The sequence below is a fragment of the Mustela erminea genome, chromosome 18, assembly GCF_009829155.1.
Source record: "Mustela erminea isolate mMusErm1 chromosome 18, mMusErm1.Pri, whole genome shotgun sequence".
NCBI classification, from domain to species: Eukaryota; Metazoa; Chordata; class Mammalia; order Carnivora; family Mustelidae; genus Mustela; species Mustela erminea.
In genome coordinates this window covers 21175470-21187551 of record NC_045631.1, presented here as the reverse complement: position 1 = coordinate 21187551, position 12082 = coordinate 21175470, and the positions used below count along the sequence as shown (strand labels likewise).

Here is a 12082-nt window from a genome sequence, read left to right as displayed (position 1 = left end):
TCTGTCTCTCCAAGACTGCTCCGTGCTTCTGCTCTTTTTGCACCCCCTCCCCCACAGATGACCCCTCGGAGTCAGGCTCTTTAGCAAGCCAGCCTCAGAGCCCTTAAGGGGTGGGGGGAGGGGAGGGTGTGATGCGACACCGACATTCTTAAGGTCCCAGACACTCTGACAGACTCCTGCCCACATCCATCTCCGTGGCTGGGAGGACAAAATCTTACAGAGCTGGAGACACTGACCTTGTTCTCTCCTCCCTCCCCCATTCTAGATTCTTCCCTAGGACTTCCTCGGCTCCCTATTTTAAACTGCAGCCCCCTTCCCCACCACATCTTATCCCCCAACCTCCCTTTTTTACCTTCCCATAGCCCCTTCCCCTCTAAAGTGCCACATATTTTGCTCATTTGAGTATCTATTCTGTCTCCCTGCTGATCTTTGCCTCCAACTCCCAGAATATAAGCTCCACAGGGGTAGGAATTTCTGTCTCATACATTACTGTGTCCCAGTGCCTCACACATAATGCACACTCAGTAAATATTTGCCAAATGCCTTTCAGTCCTGCCTACACTGTCCTGAGAACCCAGCTTTGCTATTATTGGATGGGCTTGACTGCCCCAAACCCTCCCTAGGGGCCCCCTGGGGCTGAGCCACACAGAGGCACTCCCTCCAACACTTACTGATTTCCCCAGTTTCCTCTCAGTGGGCCACCATACCCCCCCAGGACCGAAGAGCCAACACTGACAGTGACCTCCAATGCCCAAACCATGCAAGGTAGTTAATATCCACCTCGTGCTGCGGTACTGATTCTCAGCTGAGAACTTGAATAGCAACCCACAAAGCGTTATGAAGTGGCAAGGCCTTGGTGAGGGGAGAGGGTGGGGGAACACCAGTTTACCCAGAAACTGGGCTGACAGAGATGCAATGATTTACCCAAGGTCACTCTATGCTGCATTCTTTCCGCTCAACTTCTGCCTCTGGACCACCCAGCCTCTATTAGAGGTCCCAGTCTGTCCACGGTCCCAGACTGTGCTGGCTTCTTTCCAGCTTCCTGCCATCAGTCAGAAAGAGCTCTGTGACAAGACACAGTATATTCCGTTCAGATGGCAATCTACATGCATTCTCTTTCCCAGGCCAGATGGCTTGGCCAGAGGGGAGTGCCCCAGAGCTCAGGAGAAAGACAGGCTGGGCATAACATCTTTGCTGCCGAGAATCCACCCCCGGGATCACTGGTCCTGTTGTCCACATCTGGAGCCTGTTTCAGTTCCTCGTGTCTGTGCCACCTTCGATCAGTTATTCTCTGCCCCTGGGCCTCTGTGTCATCACTGACAGAACTAGAATGGGATTTTCTCTGTGGTTTCTCCCAGTTTGCCTATTCCTTAACTATAGGAAAAGAAGTTGCTGCCTTTTTTTTTTTTTTTTTTTTTTTGGTAATTGTTGTGGACATTCATTCATTCAGCCAACATAGAAAGAACCCCTTTATCTATCTGGGTCACTTGAGAAAACACAACGCTTGCCCACAAGCAGAAGCAAAAGGTTGGGTAAAGGAGTCCATTCTTTCAGGCGTGATAATAGTTCGGCAATGTCACGGCAGGGAATGCCTTGAGCTGGATTTGGTTTTCCTGCATGATGGGGGGTAGGACAGAGGCAGGTGGTCTGACACTCTGCTTGGGTTATATCCTCTGAACGTGACTTAAGGAGTGAGGCAGAGAGGTGCGAAGTAAGCTTATATCAGGAGCCCTACTGGCCCAGAGTCCTAGCCATCCCAACCGGGGCGCTCTGCCAAACTTTTCAGTGCTAAGTGCCAGGACAGTGTTAGAGCCCTTGGTCCAGAGGAGCTAGTAGTCAGTATCCTGGGGATTCCAAATGTTGGCAGTGTGGGTCTGTGTCCCTCTCCTGCCTCTACGGCCAGAGTGGTCTGGTCAAGCCTCTGATTTTGTCCCTATGTGCTTTTCCTGTGGATGGGGGTGAATATTAGACAGGTACTGTACCTGTTTGGGTCACAGCCTGGCAAAGAGATGGGCCGGCTCCTAGGTACGGGTCCAGTAATAATGGAGATGACATTCTCAAACAGATTTGTGCTGGTTCTGTGGAAAAGCCTAGAATGTGTTATATATAAGTGTAGAGCTTTCTAGATGACCTTGAAGAAATCACTTCCCTCTCTCTGCCTGCTTCTGTGGCTGTGAAATAAGAGGACTGGTGGTCATTTTCATTCCTATCAGCCTGCGATTCCAAACTGGTAACCTCTGTCCCCAAGAATGGGTTTGGACCCTTTGTGTTTGCTTATAAATACTCTGGTTTTGTTTCTTAATTTGCAACCTCATTTTATGTGCAAGGTTAGAGGGGCTGTGAGGGAAAGAAAAGTACCTACCACTGCCTAGTTAGCTTCAGTCTAAATTCTACATCATGGTATTTGAGTGTCAAAGATGATTGAATGAGGGCAGAAATACCCAAGATCTCACAGTGCTTTAGAGGACTCCTATTTATCCTCCAGAGCCCAGCCACGATGTCACCTCTTCAGAGAAGACTTCCCCACACCTCCAAATAGGGACTTCTTTTATGCTGGGGCTCCATCTCTGCACCAGGTGTTAAAAACCCAGATATGAGTGAGACACTGTCCCAGCCCTAAGGGGTCTTCCAATCCTGGTGTGAGATATACAGAGAGGTCCTAGACAAGAAGCTGAGTCACTCATTACCTGGGGGAATCAGAGGTTTCTCGAAGGAGGGGATACCTGAGTCTTGGCAAAGAGCTGAACCTGACTCTGATCCAGTGTCCGGACATTGCTGCTATTTTGCAGGATGTACAATGACAGAGGAACTTGGTTAACGTCACCAAAAGTTTGCAGCTGGCAAAGTCTAGGCTATGGGAAACCCTACAGGTCAAACAGGGCAGCTTCCTTCAATGATACATTGCAAGGAAATGAAAGGGAAGGAAGATAATCCCAATGACTGAAAAGAAAAAAGAGCTTAAGAGATAATCAATTTGAAAGATGAACAAATTCAAACTATAGGGTATAAAGAAGCATAACGAGGTGATATGTAAAAATGCAAGGAAGTGATTACTATACAAGGAGGGAGTATGGTGACTTCAGGCTGTGGGGGGCTGTGATTGAGAGGGGCATATAAAAGAGGTTTCTAAGGTGTCTGGCAAAATTCTCTGACCTGAGTGGTATTCTTCTTACATAATTCATTAAGACATTGACCTATATGTGTGGCTTTCGAATCTGTTTTATTGTACAATAAAAGATTTTAAAAATATCTCTCTCTAGGCTGGAATATTGGATTCAAACTGACAGCAGGAGGCAAAACAAATTCTGCTTGCCAAATTCTGCTTTTAAGTTAAATAATATTCATGTTCGGGAAGGAAGAGGCCTGACCTAAAGTAGTGTATATTTTTAAAAAATATCCTGGAGGTTTTAGCTGCCCACAAATGGCCGTCTGCCTACATGGCTCTCAAAGTGGAGAGCCAGAGGCCCTGTGTTCTCTTCTAGAACCTGGGGGGAGCATATAGGAGGAGGTCTGAGCAAGGGGAAACTGGCAGTCAATGAAACTATCTCTGGAGTAGCTTATCACAATTAAAGAAGGGGACAGACAGAGTACAGGGTATCAGGAATGGGCACCATGGTGGGGACTGACTGTAACTCTGCATGGGGAACCCAGAGTCAGATAAATCTCCTCATGAGGTCAAGATCACTGTGAAAGAGACTCCTATTTTCCACCATCTCGGCAGCCACGAGGGTGGGACAGCTCCAGGTCCCATTGCTTCTCTCCAAGATCTGGGCTCTGAGCAGAAACCAAATTTCAGGCCACAAAGTAGTTAGGAAACATCCCTTTCAACTTTCCAAGTTTGCAACTAAGAAAGTTGAAGTCCAGGGTATGCCAGTGATTTACTGGAGGTCATGCCATAAACTCAACATAGGTATCTCTTTCTGCCTGGGCCCTCACTTTGTAAGCCAATCACCTACCTACAGCCCGCAGAGGTGAATGTAGATATCTGTGGGCCTTCAAAGGTAACCTTGAGACCTCTATTCCCATGCTCATCCTGGTACGTGGATCTGCCCCTCCTTTACTTCCATCTTCCTTTAAGGTGGAATCTGTATTTGACCCTTGTCTTTGGCCCTTTATCTTTGGGGGCTCATGTTTCTTCCCATATCTGTAGGCTGACCTATGTACCTTGACCTTCTTGTATTAATTTTGCCTTGGTTATCGCCTGCCCTTGCAGGGTGAAATTCTCTGCTCCAGCTACTATAGAAAACCCAATGTCTAACCTTGGAGTTTCTTTTCATCAGGAATCCAATTTAAGGGATAAGACTCAAGGCACTATCCAATAGTTTGGGACCTTTCTTCTTCCTACTTCTGAATATCTGCAATCTGTCTCAGTTTGTATTTACTAACGATTCCATGAAAACACTGAGTCCCTAGCTCAGCATTCTCTTCAAAAGCCATTTCTTCCATTTATTGGCATCTTAGGGAAAAGATCAATATATTTCCCTACTCCCTGAGCCCCACATCCTGTCTTCTGGTAACTCTAGACACCACCTCAGAGACTCTATTGACATTCAAACCACTCGAAGCTCCTCATGGTCAACTGTGCAGTGGGGCCCCTGAAGGTAATGTGATTTAGGGTCACATTAATAGAAGTATGGGATGCAGAATGAGAGAGGCAAAGTTCCACTCATGAAACTATGTCTGGAGTAGTATTTTCAGTGCTGAGGATCACAACTGAAGAAGGGGACAGAACGACTAAAGCAATTCAGGAATGAGAGGCTCTCGACATCATGTCATATTACATGGGGTTGTTTATCCTAGCGATGACCTGGGAGTGTCATAACCGGCTAGGGGCCAGATCTGAAGGATCACACAGGTAGGCACCAGACTCAAACTGTCAGTTCACAGGGCCTGGGAAAGAACTAAGCGCCCATTAGCTGAGCGATGCGTTGGCTTTCTAGACAAGAACACAAGCATTGAGCACAGGTGGATAACTCAACTTACGAGCAACACACAAAAACCAGAAAACACCGCTCCAGAAATTCCAACGTCCTTTCTGGAAGGTTCTCCCACCCTTAACACACGCAAACCCAGCGACAGAGGACCGCCCCTCCCCCGCCGGCGACAGCAGTGCTTAGCGTGGGCCCTTCCCCTGGGGCCTCGGTGTTCCCACTGGTATCACAGGGATCCCAGAAGAGACCCGGGCAGCGTTGCGGTGGCAGGGTGAGTGGGGCTGCTGCAGGGGAGCGGGGTGGGGACGAGGGGAGGGACGGGTACGAGATGCCGGTCCTGCCAGCGAAGCGCAGCGTGGCAGGGACCTCGCAGGTCCACCAGCAGTCTGGTGAGCCCCGGCGCTCTGGCCCCGCCTGCACCGGTGACTGCGCAGCCTGGGGGAGGGGAGAGACCGCGGACGCCCAGAGAAGCCGAAAAGTAAAAAACGCCACGCAGTTAAGGGACGGCGCACATGGGGACATCAGAGACCCCACCGCCAAACCCCAACCTCATGCCCCAGGCACGGACGGGGTTCGAACCCGCGATCTTCGGTTTACGAGACCGACGCCTTACCACTTGGCCACCGCGCCTGACAGCCGAGCGAGCGGTGGAAGCTCTCAGTGGAGGGTAGGCGGCGCAGGCGCGGGAAGGGCAGCGCCCCGCCTCCGGCCCCGCCCGCCCCTCTAGACCCGCCCGCCGAGACCTGGCTCGGCCGGACGCTGGACCCGCTCAGGGCCGGCTCAGGGCGGAGGCCAGGCGGCCGCTTCCTGCCCGAGGCGGGACCCGAACCCGTGGCTCGCCGGCCCGGCCCCGCCCAACTCCCGCGTCCCCGGGTGAGCCGGGGCAGAGGCCCGCCGGGGGATTCGCTAGGGAGCCCAAAGGGAGAAAAGCCACGACCCGCGCCTGGTACGACGCGAGCGGAGGCGGAGACCGCGGCCGCCAGCGAGCCAGAGCCGGGCGACCGCGTGCCGCCGTGTGACCTTGGCCGGGTCTTTTCCGTGCGGTCTGCAGGTTACGCGGGCAGCGCCGAGCCCCCCCCCCCCCCCCCCAGGAGCCGAGGCGGGGCAAGAAAGGCGGTGCAGGCAAGGACGGGACCTGCAGTGGAGAAACTTGCAAGGGAGCCGAAAGGGATGAGGGCCACGCTCCTGGGGCGAGGGGAGGGGACCTTTCCACGCTGACCCCGCAGGAGCGGCGGCCTGCGTCAGGGAAAGCCTTCCCCGGCCTGTTCCCGTCCGCCCCTGCCCTCCCAGCCCTGGGACGTGAGACTCCGCGCAAATCTCTGGGTAGACAAGATGGCCTTGCCCGGGAGGGTCCGGCGGAGATGCCCCCAGGCATGTTCGCGGACACAGTGCTAATAATGGGAATGAACAACGGGAGGCCACCTGGGTGGAGGAAGCCGGTAGTCTGTCCTGCCGGGGAACAGTGGGTTACTTATTAAAAGGACTGATCTAGATTCAAAGGGATGATGGTCAGCGGAGGTAGTGCGCAGAAGCACGTGTGATTTTAAAAAAGCAGGATAGAGGACAATACTAACTAACCATTGATTAAAGAAAAAGACGTACAAAGTAGGTAAGAGTAAAATATAAAGGAGACTGACTGGGGATAGGGGACAAAAGGAACTTTGCTGGTGATGTTTGGTTTCTTTTCTGTGAAAGGCAAAAAGCTGAAATGGTGGGAATATGGGTGATTATGATACTGTATACTTTTTCGTAGATCTTGCGTTTTGCTCATTTTTTTTTTTTTTAAGGAAATTAGATCCGTCTGTCCTCGTCTGACCTGTGGCCATAGCGTCTGTTCCAGGAGAGGTGGGTGGGAGAAGAGCCCTTTCCCCGGGGCAGGACGTGACCAACTGCCTGCCTCCAGCCCTGCTCCAGGCCAGCACCCCAGGTGGGGTGGGGGGGCAGGACACAAAGCAGACCAATGGCACCATTGCTCACCTGGCCACGGTCACTGCCAAAGTCATTCTTGCTTATTTATAGAACTTTTTAAAAAGTATAGATTGTGGAGATTGGGGGAAACCCAGGAAAGCGGTTTTTGTGTGGGCTAAAAAACATAGTTTACCATCTTGACCACTTAAAAATGTAGTGTCTGCTCTCTGGACATCGTTGTGCAACAAATGGAAGGTTTATGGAAACTCTGCCCACTCCCTTCTGCAGTCTCTGCCCCGCCCCTGGCAGCCACCCTTCTACTTAACTGTGTTTCAGAGTTGCATAGCAGGTGGAGTCCTACCATACTCCTCTTTTTGTTCTTGGCTTATTTCACTTAGCATAATGTGCTTAGGGTTCACCCATGTTGTCACATGACATGATTTCCTTTTTTTTTTTTTAAAGCTTGCTTTTTCATTGTATTTTTTAAATAACATTCATCCCTCAATGAACATGTAGTTTTCTTTGACCTCTTTGCTATCGTGAATTGTGCTGCAGTGGACAGGGGTATTCAAATAGATCTTCAGTTCTTTTGGCTATATAACCCAGAAGTGGGATTGCTGGATCCTATGGTAATTCTATTTTTAATTTTTCCAAGGAACCTCCATACTCTTTTCCATAGTGGCTGCACTGGGTTACATTCCCACTGATGGTGTGCAAACATTCAAATTTCTTCACATCTGTGTCAATACTTTTTTTTTTTTTTTTTAAATACTGGTCATCCTAGTGGGTATGAGGTAGTGTCTCATTGTGGTTGGGTTTGCATTTTCCTGATTGTGATGTTGAGCGTATTTTCATATGCTTGTTGCCCATTTGCATATCTTCCTTGAAGAAATGCCTATTTAAGTCCTTTGCCAATTTTTTATCCTGGTTATTTGAATTTTTCTTTAATTGATGGGTTGGAGTTCTTTGTAGATCCTAGATATTAACCTATCAGATATATGGTTGACTAATATTTTCTCCCATTCTGTAGGTTGATTTTTCACTCTGTTGACGGTTTCCTTTATGGTGCAGAAGTTAAGTTTGGTGTAGTCATTCTTTTGGCCGTTTTTGTTTTCCTTGTCTGGATTTTGGTATCATATCTGAGAAGTCATTGCCAATTCTGATGTCATGAAGGCCCCCCCCCAGCTTTTTTTTCCTAGAGCTATATCAATTCAGGTCATATGTTTACGTCTTTAATCCATTTTGAGTTAATTTTTGTATGTGGTATAAGGTAAACATTCAGCTTCATTGTTTTGCTTTTGGATATCCAGCTTTCCCAACACCATTTGTTGAAGAAGCAGGAAAGGGTTTACAAGCGCAATGAGGAGCATACAAAGGATCAGTAGTCACCACCAGAGAGAATCACAGGGCCCCCCTTTCTTGTATGTATAGAACACACCATAATTTACTTATTCTCAGATGCAGGGTTTTTTCTCACATTTTAACAAATTAGAAATTACGATGATAACTGATTAGTTGATGGAGTCTTATAATTGGCAGTATGTTTTCCCTTTTTAATAGCCCATAAAATAGCTTTTTTATTGGGGAATTTGGTGAAATCAAGTATATATAACACAGAAGAGTCAGATTCCTATTTTCACACTTGTATGTTTCATGGGATCCTGATTTTTCTCACTTACCGTTGTAGGAAGAGCATTTCCCACATCCTTAGAAGTGGATCATCTCATCGACTATACCCTGTACCACTCTGGTATGGGATGCTATTAATGAGGGAAACTGTGCACGAGAGAGGGGTAATATGGGAACTCTCACTTTTGACGTGGACCTAAAACTGCTCTAAGAAGTAAAGTCTGTCTTATAAAAGGACCTAAAAAAAAAAAAAAAAAAAAAGCCCTGAAAGGAAAAAGTAGGTAACTTCCACTCTTTGCTCTGACTCCCAGCCAACCCTGGGCTGCCCTGGGGTTGTTCCTTGGTGGTGTTGCTGTGGGTCTATCCAGGTCCACTTCTTAGGTGGTAGATCTAGGAGCCTGGTTTTGTCCCTTCCAGGAGAGAGCAGCCATAAGAACATGATCTAACGTCTCTTTTCTAAACTCATGTACCATTTTTAATACTGAGCTTTTGCATTGGCAAAGTTGCTGTGAAACTTAACCAAAAGGTAGAGAGCTGGTTCCAGAACAGAGAGCTCTTAAGCAGCAAAGATCAGGCCATCCCCACCTCCATATAGCACAATAGTAACAGCATCCCATCATTCATTCTTTTAACAAATCCTCAGTGAGCACCTACTATGTGCTAGACTCTATTCTTGGTGTGGGAGCTATAGTAGGAACTAAGGGACACAGCCCCCTGCCCTCATTGGGTTTCCATTTTTTTTTTTAAATTTTATTTGTTTGACAGACAGATCACAAGTAGGCACAGAGGCAGGCAGAGAGAGAGAGAGGAGGAAGCAGGCTCTCCGCTGAGCAGGGAGCCCGATGCGGGGCTCGATCCCAGGACCCTGGGACCATGACCCAAGCTGAAGTTAGAGGCACTAACCCACTGAGCCATCCAGGCGCCCCTGGGTTTCCATTCTTAAATAAGCAAACATATACCATATCAGATAATGATAAGTACTAGGGAGAAAAATCCAAAAGGGAAGGATAGGACATTCTGGAAGTGGGAGGGAGAGTTGTAATTTTAAAGAGACAGGCACAGTAGATTAAACAAAATCTCCCATGCTTTTCTGCTTTCCTTTTCCTGAGGCAGAGTGTACGTTCCGCCCCCTTGGGGACATGGGCGGGCCATCTGGCTTCCTTGACTAGTAGTAGAATGTGGCAAAGGGATTTTGAGTAAATACCCAAGCTTGGGTCTTGAGAGACCTGCAGCTTCCTGCTGTGATCGCTTGATCCCTTCCAGCAGGTCCGGAGCCCACCGTGTAAGGAAGGCAGTCTAGCTACTGGGGAATGAGAGCCTACGACAAGTATCCCAGCTGAAAGCCAGCACCACCACGTTTAGAGGGTGCTTGTTACCTAGCAATAATAGTTCATTGACACAGCAAGTTACGTACCACTAGGTTTGTGGGCTGGTGGTTATTTGCACGGAGGCGTTCAATCTTGCGCAGTGCTGGATGAATGCAGGAGGGGCCGTGCCCTGTGTCCCCCCAGCGGTGACTTAGCCTCCGTTTCCTTAGCTACAAAGTAGGAGAGTCGGTTAGCTCTTAGCCACAGCCCCGCGTTAATTAAAATTTGAACGCCTTCTTCATTATTCACTGCTAAAGTTAGCAGGGGGGTGAGATGCCACTGACCTTCTTTCCTTCCGTGCAACCTGACACTTTCCCCTCGGTCAGGTGTGGTGGTCCCTTTGCCAGCACGAAAGCTCTGAATTGAAGGCTGCTGTTAATAGGAGAAAAAGTCAACCGACCTGAAGCCTTTTTAGAAGATCTGGCCACACTTGTAGACATTTAAATGAGGGCTGCTTTTCGTATTTAGGATTAATGCGGTTTGGTCTCCCTCCCCCACCCCACCTTCTCGGTGGTTAGTTCAGTTCCCTTTCCCTGACCCCTCCACTTGTTGGTAGAACATTCACACTTAACAAGATGGTTCAAGGCGGCTGTGGACTTTAAAGGAGGCAGGAGGGCTCACAGGGTGGGTCACAGGCTGAATAAAATCAGGCCACCTCAGAAGACCCCCCAAATGAGGCAGGAGCCTTAGTGAGCCCCGCTGCTGGGCAGCTCCCCCAGCCACCGGGGCACTCGTTCTTTCACTGAAGGTGAGCCAGCTCTCATGGACACTCTGCCTTCTCTATGGGGCTCCTACATGGTTAGAGATCTGCCTGGGGGAGGTCTGAGGACTGACGGACCCAGTCATTCCCCAAGATGCTTGGGTGGATTCCTTTTGGGGCAGATGGATCTTGTGAGAGGAGGCCAACAGCATACTCCTGAGGACCCGCTGTTTCTTGCATCATCGCTGTGTAGCCAACTACGTCAACCCACAGAGGCTTAAAACAAGACCCTTTTCAGGTCCTGGCGGTCAGCCAGGCCGTTGTCCTTCTCCTGTTGTTGGCTTAGATGCTGGGATGGCTGGAAGCCCCCCCACCCATGGTCTCCCTCCCATGACTGGCACTTAGCTGGAGCTCCTGGGTTGGGACTTCTGTCTACCATGTGGCTGCTTGGGCTTCCTCATAGCGGGGCTTTCTCATAGCAGGGCCTCCAAGAGGGTGCCCCACGTTTCCTTGTTGTTTCATAGGGGTAGAGCTGAGAAGTCCCAGGAGACTGCTTCTGCCACCAATGATGCATGTTTCCCTCTATTGATCAAAGCAGGCACAGGGCCAGCCCAAAGCTGGCAATTCTGGGAGCCTTTACCACCTAAATCATTCACTGACCATGACTTTGAGTATAAGCACTGATTGGCGCTCAGCCCTGGGCCTGGATCCTGCAGACGATGCAGAGACATAGGAGGTGGATGGATGTCCTCTGTCTCTACCCCAACCTCAAAAATCAGACTCATCTTGAGGGGTCTCTGATGGGACAGGTTGGACTAGATGGTCTCCGCATCTCCTTCCGGCCCTGCCTGCCTTCGGAGTTGACATTCACACAACATTCCTCCCCCTCCATTCTGCCAAACACACTTCTACCCACAACTGTGGGTCAGAGTATGGAGGTCTGGCCCAGACTCAGCCAGGGACCAGCAGGTGCCTGGGAGTAGCCTGTTGGACTGGATAAGCTGGGAAAGCCCAGTGGGGGCAGAGGGGCCCAAGGGGCTAAAATGCAGGGGATGAGGGTCTCACTGGCTCCCCTGGGCTTAGCGCCATCAAATAGGCTGGAGAAAGTGGGCTCGGACTTCAGTGCTTTGCCCACTGGGTTTGGGCCTAGTAGGAGGTCTAGCATTTACTTCTTCTTTTTTTCTTTTTTTAGCCCAGAGACCACATCAGTGTCACAGAGCCCAAATCAGAACCCAGTGCTAAGAGCTTGGAGTGAAAGCCAAGGGCCACACCAGGGATGGGGGCAGGGAGTGAGGGGAACTTCCTGCAGCCCCAGCCCAACCACTGGGTTAGTTACTGGAAGGACAGGTTTGAAGCCGGCTCTGGACTTCTGAGCCCTAGAGACCATAACCTTGCCCTAGGGGACTTGCAACATCAGTGACCCTCAGCCCACTGTAAGGTAGGGCCCCGCCAGCATCCTTCCATACACAAGCTCCCACCTCCATGCACCTGTTCCCACGGTGCTTTCCACAGCCCCTCAGCTCACGGAGGGCCGCCCCCGGCTCCAG

General features: G+C 49.8%; 1 non-coding gene across 1 annotated transcript; it reads right to left on the bottom strand.

Annotated features, from left to right (window-relative positions):
- Positions 1–5489: 5489 nt before the first annotated feature.
- On the bottom strand, positions 5490–5561 carry TRNAT-CGU. The gene has a single exon. It is a non-coding gene; the product is annotated as a tRNA-Thr (tRNA).
- Positions 5562–12082: the final 6521 nt, after the last annotated feature.